Source organism: Petaurus breviceps, unplaced genomic scaffold, assembly GCF_028583685.1.
Source record: "Petaurus breviceps papuanus isolate PSGF00001 unplaced genomic scaffold, PetGlider_PUasm1.0 47, whole genome shotgun sequence".
Taxonomy (NCBI): domain Eukaryota; kingdom Metazoa; phylum Chordata; class Mammalia; order Diprotodontia; family Petauridae; genus Petaurus; species Petaurus breviceps.
The window spans coordinates 4,161,811-4,182,833 of record NW_027186349.1 but is presented as its reverse complement, the minus strand read 5'-3'; the positions used below and the strand labels follow the sequence as shown (position 1 = coordinate 4,182,833).

Sequence of the window (21,023 nt, the reverse complement as noted above, 5' to 3'; positions counted from 1 at the left end):
CTGACTCATATCTGCTCCAGTGTATCCCTACCAAAAATCTTACTTATTGTAAAAGCAGTCCTAAATTTCTTTTAAATAATTCTTTCTTCTAATTCTTAAATCAAATCAGACTTCTGCTTAGTTTGTTCATCAGGATACACAGTGAATTTGCATATGAATCAAAGCTTGTGAAAATTAACTCTCATGCTAGGAGAGAAAGTCAGTAGCCCAAAACTATAGGTTAGAATTCCATGCCAAATTTAATGAGTTGAAATTTAAAAGGAATAAGTGTGAAATTATACACATCAGCTCAAAAATCAATTTCATGAGTATAGTAGAGAAAGCATAATTAGCTTTTGTTGGTCTTCAAAAAAATCTGCAAGTTTTACTTATTTTCTAATAAAATATGAATGGACAACACTAATTGCCAAATTAAAAACAAATGATCAAATATGGTGGAAAATAGTAGAATTTTTGGAAATTGCAGAGAGAATGATTTCAGTTTCATTTAAAGGGAAATAAAAACAAATCTTTTTAAAACAGAAAAGGCTGTCATGATATGTAGTGGATTTATTTTTAATGTAAATCTTCAAGCAAAGCCCAAAGAGGTGCTGGTCAAGGATGTTGCAGATAGTTATTTGGTTATTGTTGTTGTTCAGGTATGGTGTGGAATGAAGGATTTAAAGGTCCCTTTCAACTCAAGATTATATGAGTCAAACTTTAGCTTTTTCTGTGGCTACCAAAGGGAATGAGTGACAGTTATAACTACAGCAATGTGAGCTCATTTAATCTAATTGAGCAAGTATTTGTGAAGGGAAAATCTATTTTTGTATTGTTTTTGCTAGTAGTAAGCAAAAAGCACTAGTTATGCTTACTTTTGGAGAGCAGAATAATCTTGGTACATGTCAGTGGATATTGTACATATAGCCTTCACCTGGGTGAAGAGGACAAACTGGTTGTTTGGAGAAAATTAAATCACTTTGTACTTCCCCACAATTCAATTAAGATAATTTGTCATCCATATCTGAAGATGACACTAACTGGAAGCATGTCATCATCAAAAAGGCATGGACTCTGAATTGCTCTTCTGGTAATGCAATCAATCCAAGAATATTTCCTTTTCTAATCTTCCTTGCCATCTGCACTATATGTTTAGAATATGGTCAGTTTGGTGGTCCAAAATGAGGCCACAAAACAAAGTATATCTATAATAGAAAAAAAGAGTATTTGTGAAATTATAATGGGGGATAGTGATTTACTTCCTATGCATAAATGGCATATTTATTTTCAGATGTAGGGGAAGGTCCATTAATAGCAAGAATGGAGGGAAGTCTGTCTAATTTTTCTGAGTTATGTTATTTCTATTTTTCTATAATGTGACTACAGGAACTTTCTCTTCCTTCTACTATTGAATTTTATTATTGCAAAGGATTTTTTTTAATATGAACTATTGAGTTAAAACAACTATAATAATGACTCATACTTATATACTATTTTGAGCTTGCAAAGTAAATACAAACTCACCAAAGACAATCATCTGGATTTAGGAAATATACATCTATTATGCCGTATTCAAAGGATAAGAACTGGAAAGAGACTGAGCCTATTTTTTCATCTATATAGGGACCTACCATATGAGCAAATTTCTTCTACCAATGCAATTTGGCACCTTCTCTACGACATACAGTCTTAGAAAATTGCCTACTGGAAGGTAATGACCTGTCAGCTTCACAAACCAACATATGCCAAAGAAATAACACTCATACATATTCAACTACATCATTCATATATATCTTTAAAATTATATAGAATCAAAATAAAGTAGGGACTCCTACAAAGCCCATTCATACTTCCTAACTTCTTAATCAATTCAATTGATCTAAATCTTTACATTCTTTCATTTTTGACTAAGTTATTCAAGAAATATTCCAGAAAGCACCCAGCTACCATGTCAAAACCCTTACTTTCGGTCTTTTAAAATTTTGTTGGTATTAGTATAACATCTATCATTCCTACTCTAGTCATATGACTACCTCATTTTAGGTACAAATGAATAGATTATCTTTGTCAGATAATTTTTGCTACTTTTCATTGGTCATAAATACTATTTTGTTTAATTTTTTTTTTTTTGTGGGGAAGGGAAGGTAGACGGAAATGTAGTTTAGTGGAGAAAAGTCAGTAAATCTGGAGTCAACAGAAAAAAGGTTTGGATCTTGTCTCTTTCACTTTGGGCAAGGAAATTAACCTTTTTTGTCCTTGGTTTCATCATCCTCATGATAAAAGTTTTGGATTAGGCAATCTATACAACTCTAAACCCAAATTCCTATGATAATTTTTCTGGTTATGTGTTTCCTAGGTGATATTCTTTAGGCTACTTCTCATAATCAAGTCCCCCAGTCCAATAATATGTTGTAATCCTACTTATGCCTAAATATACAACTCTCATTGACCAAGCCTATATATTCTAACATAATCAGCAGTTAAAATCTGTCATTACAAATAAACCTAGAATTGATAAACTCACAATTGATAATCTCTTTCTGATTATATAATGACTTTTACTTCAATTTACATATTTCTTTTTTTGTTTTCATAAATATCAGTGTAAAATAAATATTTCACAGATAAAGAAACTTAGGTCCAGAAAGTTTTAGTACGTTCTTTAAGATCACATAAAAATGGTCCAAACAAGAATAAAACTTAGGCCTCTTGAAACTCAAAATATCATTGCTCCCATCATACATTTAGATTTTATAAATGAGGAAACTGTATTTTTAGGAGGGAGTAAACCCAACTGAAATTTTCTGAGGAACCCAGGATTTAGTCAGATAAGCATGCAGTCAATAAATATTTAATAAATTCTTAGACCTAGAAGATGGTAGTCCAGTGGGCCTGGAGATAGGGTGATTTGAATTCCAATCTGGCCTCAGACACTTACTAGCTTGTGAATCTCAATCACTTAAACTCAGCTAATTTTTGTCTCAATTTCCTCAGACCTAAAAAATAGGCATAATAATAGAAGCCTACCTCACAGCATTGTTATAAAGATCAATTGAGATAACATTTGTAAAAAGATAAATAAAACAATTTGCATAGTGACTAGAATTAGCTCTGGTACTATGCACATTCTTATTCTCTGTCCTGCCTCTACCCTCTTCCTGGAAACTGTGATAAGTACTAGTATTCAAAGAAAGGCAAAAATAATAATAACAATAATAATAAAAAGAATCCTTGTTCTCAGAAGTTCATTGTTTAATATGAGAGATAACATGCAAACAACTATGTACCAACAATCTACATAAAGGATAAATTGGAGACAATCCACAGAGAAAAGGCTTTAAAATCAATGGGGTTTGCAGAAAATTTCCTGCAGGAGGTAAAATTTTAGCTATTATAGGAATGAGTTTAAAATATAGGTAGAAATTCCACAAAACAAAAGGGGAAAAAACACTTTTTCCCTAATTCATTCTGAATGTTAGGTTTTGAAATACACTGTGGATTTCTAATTTTCAGTTTAAGAAATAAATAATTCAGATGCTCTGAGACATATGATATCTAAATAAGTCTTTATTCAATGTGTTTAAATGCCTGGTCAATATTATTTCTCTTTGCATGTCTTTGACAGTTCGTTGTTAAATCTCTAGATTATGTCAAAATGCATTATTCCATCAATTAAGAAAGTCAAAGGTAACATTTTATCTTTAAAAGCAGTTGCAGTTATCCTTGTGAGAAACAGTCAATAAAGATAAGCAGAAGAAATAAATAAAAAATCTCAAATAAATTATTTAGCAGTGAAACTGGCTTAAGAGCTACCCAAAACAATATTTAAAATAGAGAACATATTTAAAGGTTTTTGGTTTTTGTGGAGTGAAGAGGGAAAGGTTATCCCTATTATAAATACAAACAATTGGAAAGAAAGAACAGATGTAATTTCCTGTTCTTGTTTCAAAGGACTCCTCTTAGTCTGTGATATGGCAAGTGCCAAACTTTAGTAGTTACATTAGATTGTTCCTGATAACTTGATGTAACTTCTGTTACAAGCTAATATATTCTTTAACACCTTAAAAGAAAGAATTTTAATTTCTCCTATATCTACAACTGAATAAACTCTGACTTTAACCTACTGAGATCTTATTAAATAGCCAAAATTTACCAATTGAAAACTAAGTACAAAGGATAAATATTTAATATCAGAACTTTAAAAATGCATAGCAGGTGGCTTAGTATACTGGTACCCCTTAGAGGAGCTTTCTCATTACCTCTTCTCCTTCCTCTCAGCACAAGATCCCAAGGATATGTTGTGCAATGTATCCCAGCTGAATTACTTCACATACTCTGCATGTCCATGGACAACAGTAAAATTTGTAAAGGGAGAAAATCTGGGATACTCATCATAAATTCCTACAACAAATAAACCAACAAAGGTTCTTTGAGTAATTGTTTAAATATCTCAAATTAGATGTTAGAACTAAAAGAATTCTTAATGTCCAAATTTCTCATTTTATAGAAGAAAAAAAAATGAGTGAGGTGCAGAAAATGAATTGATTTGTCCAAGGTCATATAACTAATTAATGGCAGATCCAGATCTCATTTTTAAATTTGCTGACAAGTTCTATTCTCAATCTGCTAAATTAAAGAAAAATAAAACAAAATGAGAATACATAAATTATAAGTAAAATAAAATAGTTAAAACATATAGCTTTATATTTTCTGGTTGAAAATTATTTTATAATATCTTTGTTAGACAGTATTCTTATATGAATCTTGGCAAATGTGAATAGTTGTTCACTTTAAAGCAGTGATCTAAAACATGGGGGAAGCAGTTTCCTAGGAAACTATGGCTTGACTCTAAGGGATATGTGATTAACCAATTAGAGGTAGAGAAGATGGGGCTGATGGAAGGTAGGACAGAAGGGAGGGCAGAAGTATGGGGGGAAAGGGAAGAAAATGGGGGTGCTCATAGAAGGTAAGGAAGATTGGGGGAGGCAGTGGTCAGAAGCAAAACCCTGGTGAGGAGGGATGAGGTCAAAGGAGAGAGAAAAAGTATTACAAGGGGGGAAAATAGGATGGAGGGAAATACATAGTAAGCAATCATAATAGTGAATGTGAATGGCATGAACTCTCCCATAAAGTGAAAAGAAATAGCAGAATAGATAAAAACAACAACAATAGAATTCTGCAGTATATTGTTTACAAAAAATACACATTTGAAAGAGAAAGACACACCCAGAGTAAAGGTAAAAGGCTGGAGCAGAATATATTTTGCTTCAGTTGAAGAAAAAAAAAGCAGGGGTATCAATCCTGACCTCAGACAAAGCAAAAGCAAAAAAAAAAAAAGAAGAAATCTAATTAAAAGAGACAAGGACGAAACTGCATCTTGATAAAAGGGAACATAGACAATGAAGTAACAGAAATACTAAGTACATATGCACCAAGTGGTATACATGCCTTTGATGAAATTACTGTTTCCATGATTTCTTGCTTGGCCCACTCATTCTTTAGGATTAGTTTATTTAGTTTTAAATTAATTTTTGATATATCTTTCCATGACCCTTTGGTATATGTAATTTTGTTGCATCATCATTTTAAAAGGATGTATTTAATATTTCTCCCTTTCTGCATTGAATTGTGAGGGTTTTATTCCATTATACATGGTAAGTTTTTGTGTAGGTGCCATGTACCACTGAGAAAAAAAAGTAATTTTTATTTCCAGTTAGTTTTATTCTCACTTTTTATTCCCACTTAGTTTTCTGCAAAGGTCTATCATGTCTAACTTTTCTATAAATCTATTCACTTCATTAACTTCTTTCTTGTTTATTTTGTGGTTAGATTTATCTATTTCTTAGAGGGCAAAGTTGAGGTCCCCCACTAGTATACTTTTTTGTCTGTTTCTTCCTGTAACTCCTTTCATCAAAGGGGATGACAATAATGAAGCAACATACCAAAATTTCTAGGAAATTTTATATCTCTAAATGCTTACATGAATAAATTAGAGAAACAAAAGATCAATGAATTGGGAATAAAATTTAAAAAAAACTAGAAAATGAACAAATTAAATACCCCCAAATAAATACCAAAATAGAAATTCTAAAACAAAAAGGAGAGGTTAATAAAAGGGAAATTAAGAAAATTATTGAAATAATAAATAAAACAAAAAGCTCATTTTATGAAAAAAGTACATAAACTTTTGGTTAATTTGGTCTTTAAAAAAAAGAAAAAAAGAAAATGAAATTACCAGTATCAAAAATGAAAAGGGTGAATTCACTACCAACGAAGAGGAAATTAAAGCAATGATTAGGAGCTATTTTCCCCAATTGTATGCCAATGAACCTGACAATCTAAGTGAAAATGGATGACTATTCATAAAAAAAAAATTGCCCACATTAAAAGAAGAGGAAATAATATTTAAATAACCTCTTTTTAGAAAAAAAAAATTAAAAAGCCATCAATGGACTCCCTACCAAAAAAAAAAAATCTCCAGGGACAAATGAATCTGAAAGTGAATTCTACAAAATATTTGAAGAACAATTAATTCCAATACTATACAAAATTTTTTGAAAAATAGGCAAAGGAGTTCTACCAAATTCCTTTTATGAGACAAATTTAGTGCCATACAACTCAAAATTCTAAAAATCATATTCTACAGAGCTAGAAAAAGTACTGACAAAATAAAATTCATCAGGCAGAAAAAAAGGTCAAGATTGTCAAGAGAATTAAGAGAAAAAAATGCAAAAGAAGGTGACCTAGCCATATCAGATCTAAAACTATTACATAAAGCAGCAATCATCAAAATTTTTTGATACTGGCTAAGAAATAGGGTGGTAAATCAATGAAATAGAATAGGTACACAAGACACAGTAGTTAAATTATTAATGATTACAAAATGATTACAAAAATCTAATATTTGATAAAACAAAATACTCTAGTCTTGTGGCATAAGAACTCACTGCTTCATAAAAAACTGAGGAAACTGGAAGATAATATGGCAGAAAATAGGCATAGACCAACATTTCACACCCTATACCAAGATCAAAATGGGTACATGATTTAGATAAAAAGAGTGATACCATAAGCAAAATAGGACAGCAAACAAGAGGTTACCTGTCAGATTATGGAAAAGGGAAGAATTTATGACAAAACGAGATAGAGAACACTATGAAATGCAAAATGTATAATTTTTATTACATTAAATTAAAAAGGTTTTGCACAAACAAAACCAACACAATCAAGATTAGAAGAAAAGTAGGAAAATGAGAAACAATTTTTACAGCCAGTGTTTCTGATAAAGGCCTCATTTCTCAAATACAAAGGGAACTGAGTTAAATTTGTAAGAATACAAGTCATGCTCCAATTGACAAATGGTGAAAGGATATGAATAGGCAGTTTTCAAATAAAGAAATTAAAGCATTCTATAGTCATATGAAAAAATGCACTAAATCACTATTGATTAGAGAAATGCAAATTAAAGCAACTCTTGGGTACCTCCTTATAACTATTACACGGGCTAATATGACATAAAAGGAATTTGATAAACATTGGAGATTTTTAAAGAAGCCCATTTTAGAAAAAAGAAATTGAATAAACCATCAATGGAAGCCCTAAGAAAAAATTTCCAGGGCCAGATGAATTTGCAAGTGAATTTTGTCAAATATTTGAAGAACAATTAATTTAGAAAATTGGGACATTGATGGAGTTGTGAACTGATCCAACTATTCTGGAGAGCAATTTGGAACTATGCCCAAGGGGTAATCAAATTGTGCATACCTTTTAATCTAGCAATACCACTACTAGGTCTGTACCTAAAAAATATCTTCAAAAAAGGGAAAAGGTCCTACATGCAGAAAAAGTTTTATAGCAGCTCTTCTGTGGTGGCCAAAAACTGGAACTTCAGGGCATGCCCATCAATTGAGGGATTGCTGAACAAGTTGTGGTTTGTGAATGTAATGGGACAGTATTGTGCTATGAGAAATGATAAGCAGGTAGATTAAAAAAAAAAACAGAAAACACATGAATTGATGCTGAGTAAAGTCAGAGGAACCAGCATAACATTATACCCAATAACAGCAACATTGTATGATGATTAACAATGACTGATGTAGCTCTTCTCAGTCATACAATTATCAAAGATAATTCTAAAAGATCCAGGATGGCAAATGCTATCCACATACCCAGAGAGAACTATCAAGTCTGAAAATAGATCAAATCATACAACTTTTACTTTTTTGTGGCTTTTTCCTTTTGCTCAATTTCTACTTTTACAAAATGATGAATGTGAAAATATATTTACATGATTGCACATGTATAACTTTTATCAGATTGCTTGCTGTCTTTCACATGGGGTTGGAGAAAGGGAGCAACAAAGAAAATTTGAAAAGAGTCCATGCTCTCCTATTTGTTGGTCTCCTCTGGCCCACCATGGCTGCCTACAAGTTGGTATTGATCCAGCATGGAGAGAGCACCTGGAACCTGGAGAACTTCTTCAGCAGCTGATACTACCTGCAGGGCTTGAGGAGGCCAAGCACAGTGGCCAAGCACTGGGAGATGCTGGCTATGAATTTGATATATCCTTCACTTCTGTCCAGAACAGAGGAACTCGTCCCCTTTGGATGGTACTAGATGCCATTGACCAGATGTGGCTGCCTGTAGTAAGGACTTGGAGCCTAAATGAGGTGCACTCTAGAGGTCTGACAGGCCTCAATAAAATGGAGACAGCTGTTAAGCATGGTGAGGTCCAGGTGAAGATCTGGCAATTATTCTATGACATCCCACACCTCCAATGAATCCTGACCACCTCTTCTACACAACATCAGCAAGGGCCATCCATCCCTATGCATATCTGACTGAGGATCAGCTGCCTTCCTATGAGAGCCTGAAAGACACCATTACCTGGGCTCTACCCTTCTGGAATGAAGAAACTGTCCCCTGGATTAAGAAAGAAAACATGTTCTGATTGCAGCCCATGGCAATTGTCTTCGAGGGATTGTCAAAACATCTTGAGGGACTATCTGAAGAAGCAATCATGGAGTTGAATCTGCCTGTTGGCATCCATTATGTATGAGTTGGACAAGAATATGAAACTTATCAAGGCTGTGCAGTTCCTCTAGGATGAAGAGACCATGCTCAAAGCCATGGAGGCTGTGGCAGTCCAAGGCAAGGCCAAGAAGTGAAAACAAGCTACCAGCACATGCCAGCAGTAGCTAGGTCCTTCCCTTCTCACTGGTCCCCACCACATCTCTCCCCTGCCTATTCTACACACTGACTAGTACCTTAAGGATCACAAAACATTGCTGCAGGTGGAGGACAATTGGTTCCTTTTCTAATTTCTTTCCTATTTCAGTCCAATTTTTTTTCTCTCTTGTTGCCCTTTCCCTCAACCACATTACTCAAAATGCCTTCTGGGTGGTTTGACTCAGCAAGGACCTGGTTAGGGGTTAGAGATACAGACATAGAAAAAAAACATGACCAATGTGGGGAGTTGAAAGAAACAAGTGGTTCAGTTATTCCCATTAGCCAGTCCAGTAGGGCAGCTCTCTCAGGGGCTGTTGTAGGAAGCTGCCTATTCCCAGTGGTCACTCAATAAATTATGAAAGTCTTATTTCCTTCCTAATCTAAGGAAAATGGATCTGGAAGGTTGAGATTATGTCCTAATGTTTACTTCTCACATTTGCTTTCACAAAAGACTCTTCTAGGCTGGTTATTAGAAGTTTTTGAAATCAAACTGTCCCATTTGGTAGTCATCAGAGACCTCAAGTTGCATCAAAGAGGGTTCCTTGATTTCACACATACCATTGTGTGTTTTATAGACTCCACACTGTTCCGTGACAGGGAAATGCCCCTAGATCATATTGAAATGTGTCTCAGTGTCTCATTTCCTTCTACCTGATGTCCAGCCACCTGGGTCCTCATCAGTTTTAGCAATACTGTACTAACCCTGTCTCCTCCCCACACACACGTTTTGTTGTTCACTATAATAAAGGAGCTATGTGCAATAAACAAATACAAAAATAAAAATTTGAAGCTCAAAGTCTTATGAAAAGGAATGTTGAAAACTATCTTTACATGTAATTGGAAAAAATACCATTTGCCAAAGGAAAAAATAAAGAAAAAGGAAGGAAGGAAGGAAGGGAGGAAGGGAGGAAGGAAGGAAGGAAGGAAGGAAGGAAGGAAGGAAGGGAGGGAGGGAGGAAGGGAGGAAGGAAGGGAGGAAATTACTCCTAATTCCATTCCTATCAAGGGGATAGGGAGGGAACTTAGAGGGATAAACAATTATACATTTTGAAAAACAACTGCCTTGCAATATTAACTATTTATAGTTGCAAGCAATGTCAAAGGCACAAGAACTACAAGACACATTTATCATAAATAAATGTTATTCAGGCTCTAAAAGTTTTGCATCAGAGTACCGTTTTCTAACAAGTAGCTGGGTAATATTGATCTATACAGATGAACATAAATAGATGGCAATCATCTTGGTCTTTTAGTATTTTGGAAATTATTGAAGAGGCAGGAAAATTCTAACTTCTCCTGGAACAAGGACACCCAATGTCTACAACAATAATCAAGAAGGCATATAAGAAGTTCATCATGCTGTGTATGCAGCATTGTAAATAGTTAGGTCTAAAGGGAACTGTTCCTAGGAGGCTCATTATGGGGATAGAAAAGTTGCGTCATGAAAGTAACAACTAAGCCCTGGGAAAGTGACAATCATCTGAACACATTGGGTTAGGAAAAAAATTCACTTCCTGACCAAGGTTTAATTGGCCTAGAAGTTATTGACTGGAGTTGGAGAAGAGCCACACAGGAAATGTCTGCAGTGCCTTTGACAATGCAATTCATAGCAGAAATAATGATTTTTGCCAAAGACAACTGCCAGCAATTAACAAACCAGCTGATATATGTGGACAAATGTTCAGTCCCCATAGATAAATATACTGACAATGCTAATACCCAGTATCAGTTTTTATGGTGTGAGCTATGGAAAAAAAAAACATTCTTGAAGAGAAAAACCACTGGTAAAACTGGAGAATAGAATTAAGCTTAGTTCATTTTAGGTTCCCCAGTTACTGAAATACTCTACCAATTTTTTTTAATTAAAATTTCAAACAGCTTTGAATAACCAGACATTGTATTCATGTTCCTTTCCTTAACATGTAAGCACAATTACTGACCATCTTTACTTTCCCTCCCCATGCTCTCATTTAACATTGTAAGGATGCTTTTCAGTCTGATTTTATCATTATTCTTTTTTTCTTTCTTCTTCCTCTTGCCAAGCAGAATAAATTTCTAAGGTGGGATCCAAACTGAGATCTCAGCTCCAAATACAATATTTCAGCCATTATATACTGACACATTCTAATTTTTTTTAGGAGGACAGGAGTTACAACTCTTCTAAAAATCAAGTATCAGGTCCCTGTTCTAAGTTAGTTAGTTTATTTACAATATTTTTCAATCCATTTCAATAACCAAATCCAATAAACATTTATTAAGTACCTACTATGTGCCAGTCACTGACAAAATATACACAAAATGTTCAAGAGGATTGCCCCTAAAACACTAAGACTATATTGCTTGCTACTTATGGAGTGGTACAAGCTCTCTGACATTAGAAGACCAGTGTTACAAACCTGATTCAGTCTCTTATTAATTTCATAACTAAGAAGTCACTTGACATTTTTTGGCAGACTGTAATAAATGATTTATTTTTAAGGTACCTTCCTGGTCTGTTATTCTGGCTCTTTCCTTCATTCCCCGTTGGCAAACTGAGGAGACATTAGGGAAATGGGAAACATAGATCTGAAGATGTATCTCAAAGGCCTCAATCAATGTATTAAACAGTATGTTCTAGGGACTGGGCTCAGTGAAAGAGATACAAAGAAAAAAGTTATTCTCTGCCTTCCAATTACTTGTGTTACAAGAAAGGCATATATATACACACATATATAATATGAAGTTATACAAAAATTATACACACTTATATTAAACCAACTATAAGATTTTGGGGAGATGGGTGTATTGACATATATCAACTACAAGGATGAGGAAATTTTTCACACAGATTGAGGGTGATTAAGGTAGGCCTTGAAGGATACTAGGAATCCTGAGAGGTGGGGTTAATGTGGAATTACATTTTAGGCCAAAAAAAACCCCCAACAATACAAAATATGGAGCCATATAATATAAGGTACAGTAAGAAAATTAATTCGTGTGTGTGTAGAGGAGTGATGTGTACTAAGGGTCAAAAAAGTAGAATGGGGTCATGCTGTGAAAGGTTCTAAATGTCAGCGAATTTTATATTTGACCATAGATGTAACAGAATGTCACTGAAATTTATCAATAAAAAGAGTGACACATTCAGACATGTGCTTTAGTTAAAACAAAATAAAACAAAACTTTGGCTGCCATATGAAGCATGAACTACAGAGGTGAAAGATTTGAAGCCAGGATACCCATAAGGAGGCTCTTGCAAATAGGACACCAATAGTTAGGTGATGAGTGTCTGAAGTATGGTAGTAACCTAGTGAGTGGAGAGAAAGGAAAAGATTTGAGAGATATTGTGGAGATGGAAACCACAAAATTTGGTCAACAACTGGAGAGAAGCATGGAATGAGTGTAAGGAATTCAGAACGAAATTCAGTTTGCATACATGGGTGACTGGAAGTATGGTAGCTCCCTCAAAAGAAATATTCAAGTTCATACCTAGGTTAAGTTTTGGGGAAAGATATTGGGTTATGGTCTGCACGTGCTGAGTTTGAAATTTCTTTGAGATATCTACTCAAAAAGAATTGTTGGTATGGGTCTAGAACAAAGGAAGGAAATTCTGGTTAAATATTTAAATATCTCTATAAATGACTCTCGAGTCATCTGCATAGAGGAGATAATTACTATATAACTTGATAAGGTCACCAATACAAAAATTAAAGCAAGGATGGAGTGTCTAGATTAGAGCCTTGGTGTATAGTCATAGTTAACTGCAGAATACTGATGATAATTCAGCAAAGGAGAGTGATGAATATTTTATTTAGATCTAAGAAAGAAGAGTGTCACAAAAACCCAGGCAGGAGAACAAATGTTTAAGAGAGGTATTCATTAGTATCAAATGCTATAAAGAAGTCAACAAGCATAAAAGAGTCTTAAGAGGGCCATTTGTGAGTGTGTTTGTGTTTTATGGAGGGGTGAAATTGGGGTCTTTAAAAAAAGGTTTCAGGAAAGGAGCCAGTAAATGGGAAAATGAAGGGGAAAAATGTGAATAGTCATGGAAATGATTTGCTGGAGAAGATAGGGATACAAAGAGTATATGTAGCAAGATTAGTCCTAATTAGGTGAAAGGTCATCTCTTCGTATGACAGTAAAGAAGATGAGAATATGGAATAATATCAAGAGGTTGTGATGCAGTAAAGGGAGAAGTGAAATATTATAGGGAGCACATGCAAACTGGCTTTGCAAAAGCCAAGGACATAGCTTTGAAAAGATTCAATTTGTGATCAATATCCAGAACAATTTCCAGGAAAAGGACTAATAAACCTGGAAGAGAAATAATTGTATTGCTTATTTTGACTCAGAATTAGAGATCAAAAGGTTTTTAATGGGGTGAAGTAGGAAAATTGTGGACCAGAAGTTCAGCAGCTTTGTAAGAATCAGGCAGAAACCAAAATCTGAATTTGGGAACAAATCTAGTGGTTGCTTATTCTAAGGAACATATGAGTATAAGCATAGGTCTAAAACTGAGAGATAAAAAAAAAATAGCAAAATGTTTGGAGGAAGGAGAAGAAAAGAGACAGGCATAATGGAAATGGCATAGCCAAAATATTTAAACTATTCCCAAGGTCTAAGGTATGCTACTAAACAGGGACAACTATTCAACAAAATGTCATAAAGCTAGGCCAATACTGATCTGTTACAGTACATTTTGGTGAAGGGATTTCCAATACATAGCAAAATGTGAAGAATCAGAATGGAATAAAGCAACAAGGAAAACTGGGGCATGTCAACCAAGCCACACCAACTGAAAGACAATCTTAAAACTTAGCTGAAGATCACCTAGGCTCCTTATATCTCTATTGCTTAACTGGGCATGTGATTCTAAAATGTATGCCATGGCTTTCAATAAAAGTACAGCCTCAGTTTTGAGTATTAGAAGGCTATCCAGTCTGAGTAACCAGAGATTTAAGCAAGTTCCTTCTCTTAAAATTTTAAATGTGTTTCATCAAATCACTTAAATTAAAAGCATCCTTTAAATGCACCAAGTAATGCTCCTTGTTTAAAGGAGTATTATAGAAAGAAAATCCTATTTTAAAGCAAACAATTTTAAATACATTTACTAATATATCTCATATGTGTTAAAATGTCTATATGTATGCACATATAGACATGTATAATTTTTTTCTTTTTACTTTGCAGTTTGGATTTTTGTTGGGTTTTTTTTTTTGTTTTGTTTTAGAGATTCACTTGAATTATAGAAGTTGCATTATTATCTGAGAAGGACACACCAAACACAATAATTAAGAGCACTCTGATAGGGTGCTTTAGCTCCTCTCAGAAATACCTCCTATTTAATTTAAAAAGTTTAGTTCTATTTGTGTGCATGTGGACACACACACACACACACACACACACACACACACACACACACACCACCTTTTTTCACTTGCTTTTTCTGCCTAGAGCCAGAAGTGGGATCTCAGGTAAACAAAACACCAGCCATTCATTATTGAACCAATCATCACCAGCTCTGTGAATTACAGCCTTGAAAGCATCACAGTACCAGTTCTTAGCCTTGGGCACACCCGGGCAACTATACTGAAGAGGTTGGTCAGCTTCATTCTGTGTCAGGGTGAAGTATGTAATCGTGTTAAAAGGTAACTCACAAATTTTAAAAAATCTTAAGGCAATGTCATTTTATTTTCTTCACTATGGTGTTGTTTTCATATTTCATAGTTCATAGAATCAGAAAAAGAGTCTTGTGAGAAAGAAAAGAAGTCTCAAAAAGGTTTCCTTCAAAGTATATTAGCAGGGAATAATTAGTGAGCAAATTCCCTCTACCAAAAAGAGATCTAAAACCATTTTCTAGCTTAAAGTTTTAGAGGGGTTTCCCAGGGCACTGAGAGATACAAACATGCCCACAGTCAAACAGTTAGTATGTGGAGAAAAGATTTGAACTCAGAGCTTCTGATTGTAAGCACAATCAGGAAGCCCTGATACTGCATGACACTGAATCTTAGTTATACACTAGGGAGACTAAAAAGACATAGATAAAACTATTTGATTTTTGATTGTTTGAATGTTGACCCCAAAATGTTGCACTTCATCCTTGATTGAACCATGAAAGTATTAAAAATCATATGTAAAGTGCTGGATTAAATATAAAATAATATACATATTTAAGCTATTTTACATATATAATATACATATTTAAGTAATATTGTTACACTTTGATCACATGAGTCGAATGTTATTGTATTCCTTTTGGCAGACTTTTCTCTTAAATAGAGTTACAAAATTTTGCAAGGAGGCTGAGCTTCTCGTATTCTGAAAGTTTCATGTAATATATGGAGGGTGGGGACTGGGAGTTGGGGTGGGTGGAGAAATAAATGTAATGATTTGCCAAAGGTGAGTGGTAGAATTAGAAGTAAAACCTAGGTCTTCTGACTCTAAACCTAACATATTTTCCACTACACCACAGTGTGATATGGCATGACAGGCTGTTGAATGTAGCTGATTAACATGGTTCTGAGAGCAATTCTTAACTACTAACATTATACATAGGAACTATGGTCAGCATATTTGCTCTTTGACCTCACCCTTTATTACTTGCACTAATAACAAAAGTATCTACTTCTGAAAACCTTACTCTACACCAAATATTTGTAATGCACTTAAGCAATGGTGGATTCTTTAGTAAAACTTGTTTGAGCCTAATTGTCCTGAATAGCAAGATTCAGCAGGATTATCATCTCCTAGGAAACACCCTAAAATCTTAGTTGGAAAGCTATTTAACATTCAGTAATTCAATCACAAACATCCAAATAAAAATGATGAAAATTTATTTATCTATTGCTATTCATGATGTGATTTGTACAGTTTTAAATCATCAAATCATAGATTCAAAGATTAGTTATCTAGTTCAATTCCCTTTTTTACACTAAGAAAGTGATGATCTGAAAGTTGAAGAGTCTAAGAGAGGGTGACACAGGTAGTAATGAACAAATCTGGTATTTGAAACCAATTTCTTTTACTCCAAATTCAGGGTTCTTTCCAGTGCAAGACGTGTCACCATGATATACATTCAATTATTCATCAAATGTCTATTTAGCATCTACAAGTGTAGAGTATTGATAAAAAAATAAAATAGGATTCTTCCTTTCAAAGATCTTGCAATGTAGAAGGAATGGGGAAGTCAATGCAGAAATCATTATGCTAGATATCAAAACAAAAGAATAAATGAGGAATAAAAAGTGCTGAGATGCAAGAATAACTTTGGGGCATATGCAATGTTTTATGTATGCCAAATACTTTCACATGTATTATTTCATTTAAACCTTAAGCAATCCTCTGAAAAAGATGAGAAAAATGTTATCTTCAACAATTTTGAATGGTGCTGCTTTTGCTCTGCCTAATTTATAGATGAACATCTGTTCTAAAAGGTTGTGACTTAATCAGGGTCACCCAGCTAATTAGTGTCAGAATTAGGACTTAAACACTATTATTAAAATTTTAGTTTCCATGCTTTTTCCCCTTCTCACTATCCTGCTTCCCTTTCTTAAGGTTATTACTAAAAGTAGTAATACTAGTAACTGCAGTAGTAGTAGTAATAGCTAGCATTTATAAAGATTTAAAGGCTTGCAAAGTGATTTATATATGTTACCCTATTTAAACTTGGATCACATACTGCTTTCCTTACCGAAACAAATTTATTTCCTTTTACATTAAACTATTTCTTTTTTAAGATTAAGTGAAATCATATAGAACACCCACATATTCAGAAGTTCAAATTCCAATAATATTTGAAACAAAACTCTGAATTTAAAGCAAGAGAATTTTAAAACACCTGAGGAGCTTAAACCTATCATAAAACCATGGCTCTTAGGTTTCAAAACATTAGAGACTCCAGGCCATCATTCAGGCTTATGGACTCAACTTACACAGAGTTGTAATTATTTTGGTATCTGATTTTTCAAACTAGCACAGATTAGAAACTAGCAATTAGGTGGAGAACTTCAAGTCAAGCCCATTCGCTCCCTATAGAAGTTAAAGGAGGTCATAAACAAGGGAAACTTGGATAAACTACTATATTAAAGCATTAGTATTTGTTTGTCTTTACAATGATCTCTGAGCCTTCAAAGACAAGTTACATTGCCTTTAGTATAGTGTTTCTTCCACTGAAATTTTACTCCTATACCACTTATTATTAAAGAGATGAGCATGAATTTTAAAAGATTATGTCAGCAAGACACAAGGCCTAGACAATCCTGATAACCCTAATAACCTTGAGAAACAGACTTAGCAATGGACTGACATGTAGAGAACATCCACATTTCTCACCAGAGAGTTTATCATTATCCGAAGAATGACCAGATGATAATTGTGTGTGTGTAAATGTGTGTGTGCAAATGTGTGTGTGCTTTATTGCCATTATTTTACCACCACATGTCACTAAATTATATACAGATTATAATCTGCATTGGTGAAGGGAATTACCAGTAAAATCATGGAACATTTGAATAAAACAATTTTAAAAAATAAAAAGAAATCAAGTAAAGCAAATAATTGGCTGTCTAACCCTGAGCAAATCACTTAACCTCTCAGTGCCCTCAGGCAAACCTCTCAAACCATTAAATGTATATCAGATACTGCTCTGATTTGGTAAAGGGAGTTTTCATTTCTGAAGGACTCTATATGAATGACATTACCAGACTGATTTAATAAACAATATAAAAATTATGTATGTAATCAAACAAACATGTGTATGTCTAATGAAAAAAAATGCTTCCTATTGAGTCTTCTGTTACTTAGACACTTCTCAAATGTGAAACACTACATCCTCAGTCTGGTAATACTGGATTGATGAGGCATGTCTGTGCATCAAGTCATATTTCAAGTAAAACTGTTTTCTTTTCTTGTACTACAATTGGGAAATATGTGTCATAAACCATGGGTTTAATTTGTGAAATTATTTTTGCTCTGAGTAGGATTTTAAAAATAGAAGACATAACTATCTGGGTTCAGTTAGATGTAGTCATCCTTTCTTATATGTGGATGAACAGGAAGAAAGTAATTAAGGCAGATCTAACTATTATATTTCTAAAAAAGAATATAACTATCTTTAATATAACTATCTTTTGTCATTGAAAATTCTGCCTACTGCTTAAGTCAAATGATAGGAACTAGCCCAGTTTGTCTAGTGGAGTTAATCTATCTCTTCAGTATTTTCTGAAAGGAACAGAAACTAGACTTTAATTTCAAACTCCTTCTGCCTCAGTAAATCTATTTTTCCTTTGGTACCCTGATATCATTTTTTAAATTTAACATTCCTTCCTTTTTTTTTGAAAAAACAATCTCATTTTAATTCATTTTTATGTTGTTTAGGGAGCAAAATGTACTATGCTGTTTTAAGAGGACTGTCTATGATGTTATGCCTATCTTGAGTTATGTTTTCAACCCAATATATATATATATACATATATATATATATCATATGGGTTTGTGATGGCTTTAATCTTTTTCACAAGTGATGAAAAATCTGTTTACCAAGTGAATGTCTCAAAGAAGTTCTACCAAGAACAAAAAGATCCAGCATATTTTATTGAACCTGAAGAGGATGCTGACCTTTATCACACATTAACAGAGATATTTTCTTCTTATCTTTTATGCAAAATGATGGGCAGAAAATTGCATTCTCTTCAGATGGTAGAAAGGCATGTTCTCCAGAAAGTACCAAGGTTTCCAAGGTGGCATTCTGGTATATGAAGCTTGATGGAAATCAGACTTCAGCAAGGGAAATAAAAAAGCTCAGTGTCAATGACAGTCAATAAAATCAGCACCAGTGGACTGCCATGCTCCAAGGTTACCTGAGACCATGATGTTCATGCATCATTCTCACAGAGACTGACCATGTAGCCCTGCTTATGATTTAGCTAAAAGATTACCTGTACCAATGAATGTCATACTCCATAGTTGAGGGGAAAAGCTTTGATTTCATTAAACGAGGTTCCATATATATATCCAATCTAATACAATAGCTCAACAGATAATGGTCTGCTCTTATCTGTGGGATCCACCAAAGAAGTGTGCACACACTGCTGAGATTTGAGCTACTCCAACCTCCCAAAAATTTCTTGGAAAATATTTATGGGATAGTTTTGTAGTTATTTTTTTTTAAGTAAAGAGAAATAAATGTGTGTGTGTTTATGTGCATGTGATATGTGGCCACTTTGCCAGCTCAGTCACTAAGTCTTACTCCCTTGGACTAGATTGAACAAACACCTTCCTCTCTTAGTTAATTACAGGAAAAATCACCTAACTTTTGCATTTAAATAGGTTTCTAAAGTGAAAGAAAGGGGCGGCCAGGTAGCACAGCGAGTAAGAGCACTGGCTCCAGTGTTGGGATGACCTGGAGATCGAATCCCGGGCTCAGACACTCAGCACCCACCCAGAAACACCTGGCCATGTAACCTTGAGCATGTTACATAACCCCAATTGCTTAGGGGCAGCCATGTGGCTCAGCGAGTAAGAGCACCAGCTCCAGTGTCGGGATGACCTGGATCAAATCCGGGCTCAGATACTCAGCACCACACCCAGAAATAACTGGCCGTGTAACCTTGAGCAAGATACTTAGCCCCGATTGCTTTAAAAATAAATAAAGTGAAAGAAAGCCTCTATAATTTTACTTTCCTCCCCTTCTAAATGTGTATGTGCTTCCCTATCTGTGAGAGAAGAGTTTAGGACACATATGAGTTATATCAAGATCATGTTTCTATCCTTAAAATTATCACTCCTAATCTTTGTATTACTGTTTTAGGATTACTGAAATCAGCATTTGGCAAAATATGATATGTAAAGAGGGAATATTCTGAATAAAAGTCAGTTAATGAATTAGAGTTTAATGGATATCTAAAGACAGTGCCTCCCTCTGCTGGTAGATCTATTCTGACTTTTCTTGGATGACACCCTCTAGCCCCTTTGAGGAATCTCTATTGAAAACTTCCAAGCTTCTTAATTAACACAATTAACTTTGTTATTTGTGACTGTTCATGAAAGGGAGGTTTGAAACCATTCAAACATGTCTCCTAGAAACCCCCTGTGCCAACTTATAAAGTAACTGTTCTTATTATGTACTGTGGAGCAACTGAGATGAATGAAGTAACTTGGGTGACAGTCAACAAACATTTCTTTGCTTTTAGTTCAGGGGACAGAGCTCTGGACCTGAGCGCAAGGGGATAGAGCTCAAGAAGACCTAAAGTCAAATCAAGCCTCAGATTACTACTTTCTGTGTGGCCTTCATATGACAATAATTTAACCTTTGTCTGTTTCAATTTTCTCAATTACAAAATGTGATTATTAATAGCACTTACTGCTAGTTTTACTGTGAAGATCAAATAATGTAATATTTTTCAAGTTTCTAGAAAAATACCTGATTGATAGTATAATAAATACATGTTTCCTTTCTTCCTTGGTTTCTTCTTCCCTCCTTTCTTTACTTTCTGTCCTGAAATTACTAATAAATTAATTGGTTTGCTGAAAGTAAAAAGTATGTGTGAATGGTAGAAACTTAACCCAGGGCTATCCACCACATCACTCTCTATCTACTACAACAAACTTGATCCCTAATAAAATATATTGTTCAATATGCTATGTTTAATTCTTGTACATACATTTAACAGAGATAAAATGGAGGAGGTAGAACCAGGATAACAGAGTAGAGGCAGCAACCCAGAAGAACTCTTCCAACATTACATTCCATACAATAAAATAATGATTTAAATTGAATTCTGGAGTGGCAGAGCCAAAAAGTATCAGACAAGACATTTTTCAGCCTAAGGCAACTTAGT

The 21,023-nt window shown here is 34.2% G+C and overlaps 1 protein-coding gene and 1 pseudogene across 1 annotated transcript in view; one reads left to right on the top strand and one right to left on the bottom strand.

Moving 5' to 3' along the window:
• The window catches only part of CDH18 (cadherin 18), a 1,599,127-nt gene that overhangs the window by 1,383,962 nt on the left and 194,142 nt on the right, over positions 1–21,023 (bottom strand). The window lies entirely within an intron of this gene.
• LOC138171759 (phosphoglycerate mutase 1-like) lies at positions 8,395–9,146 on the top strand (annotated as a pseudogene).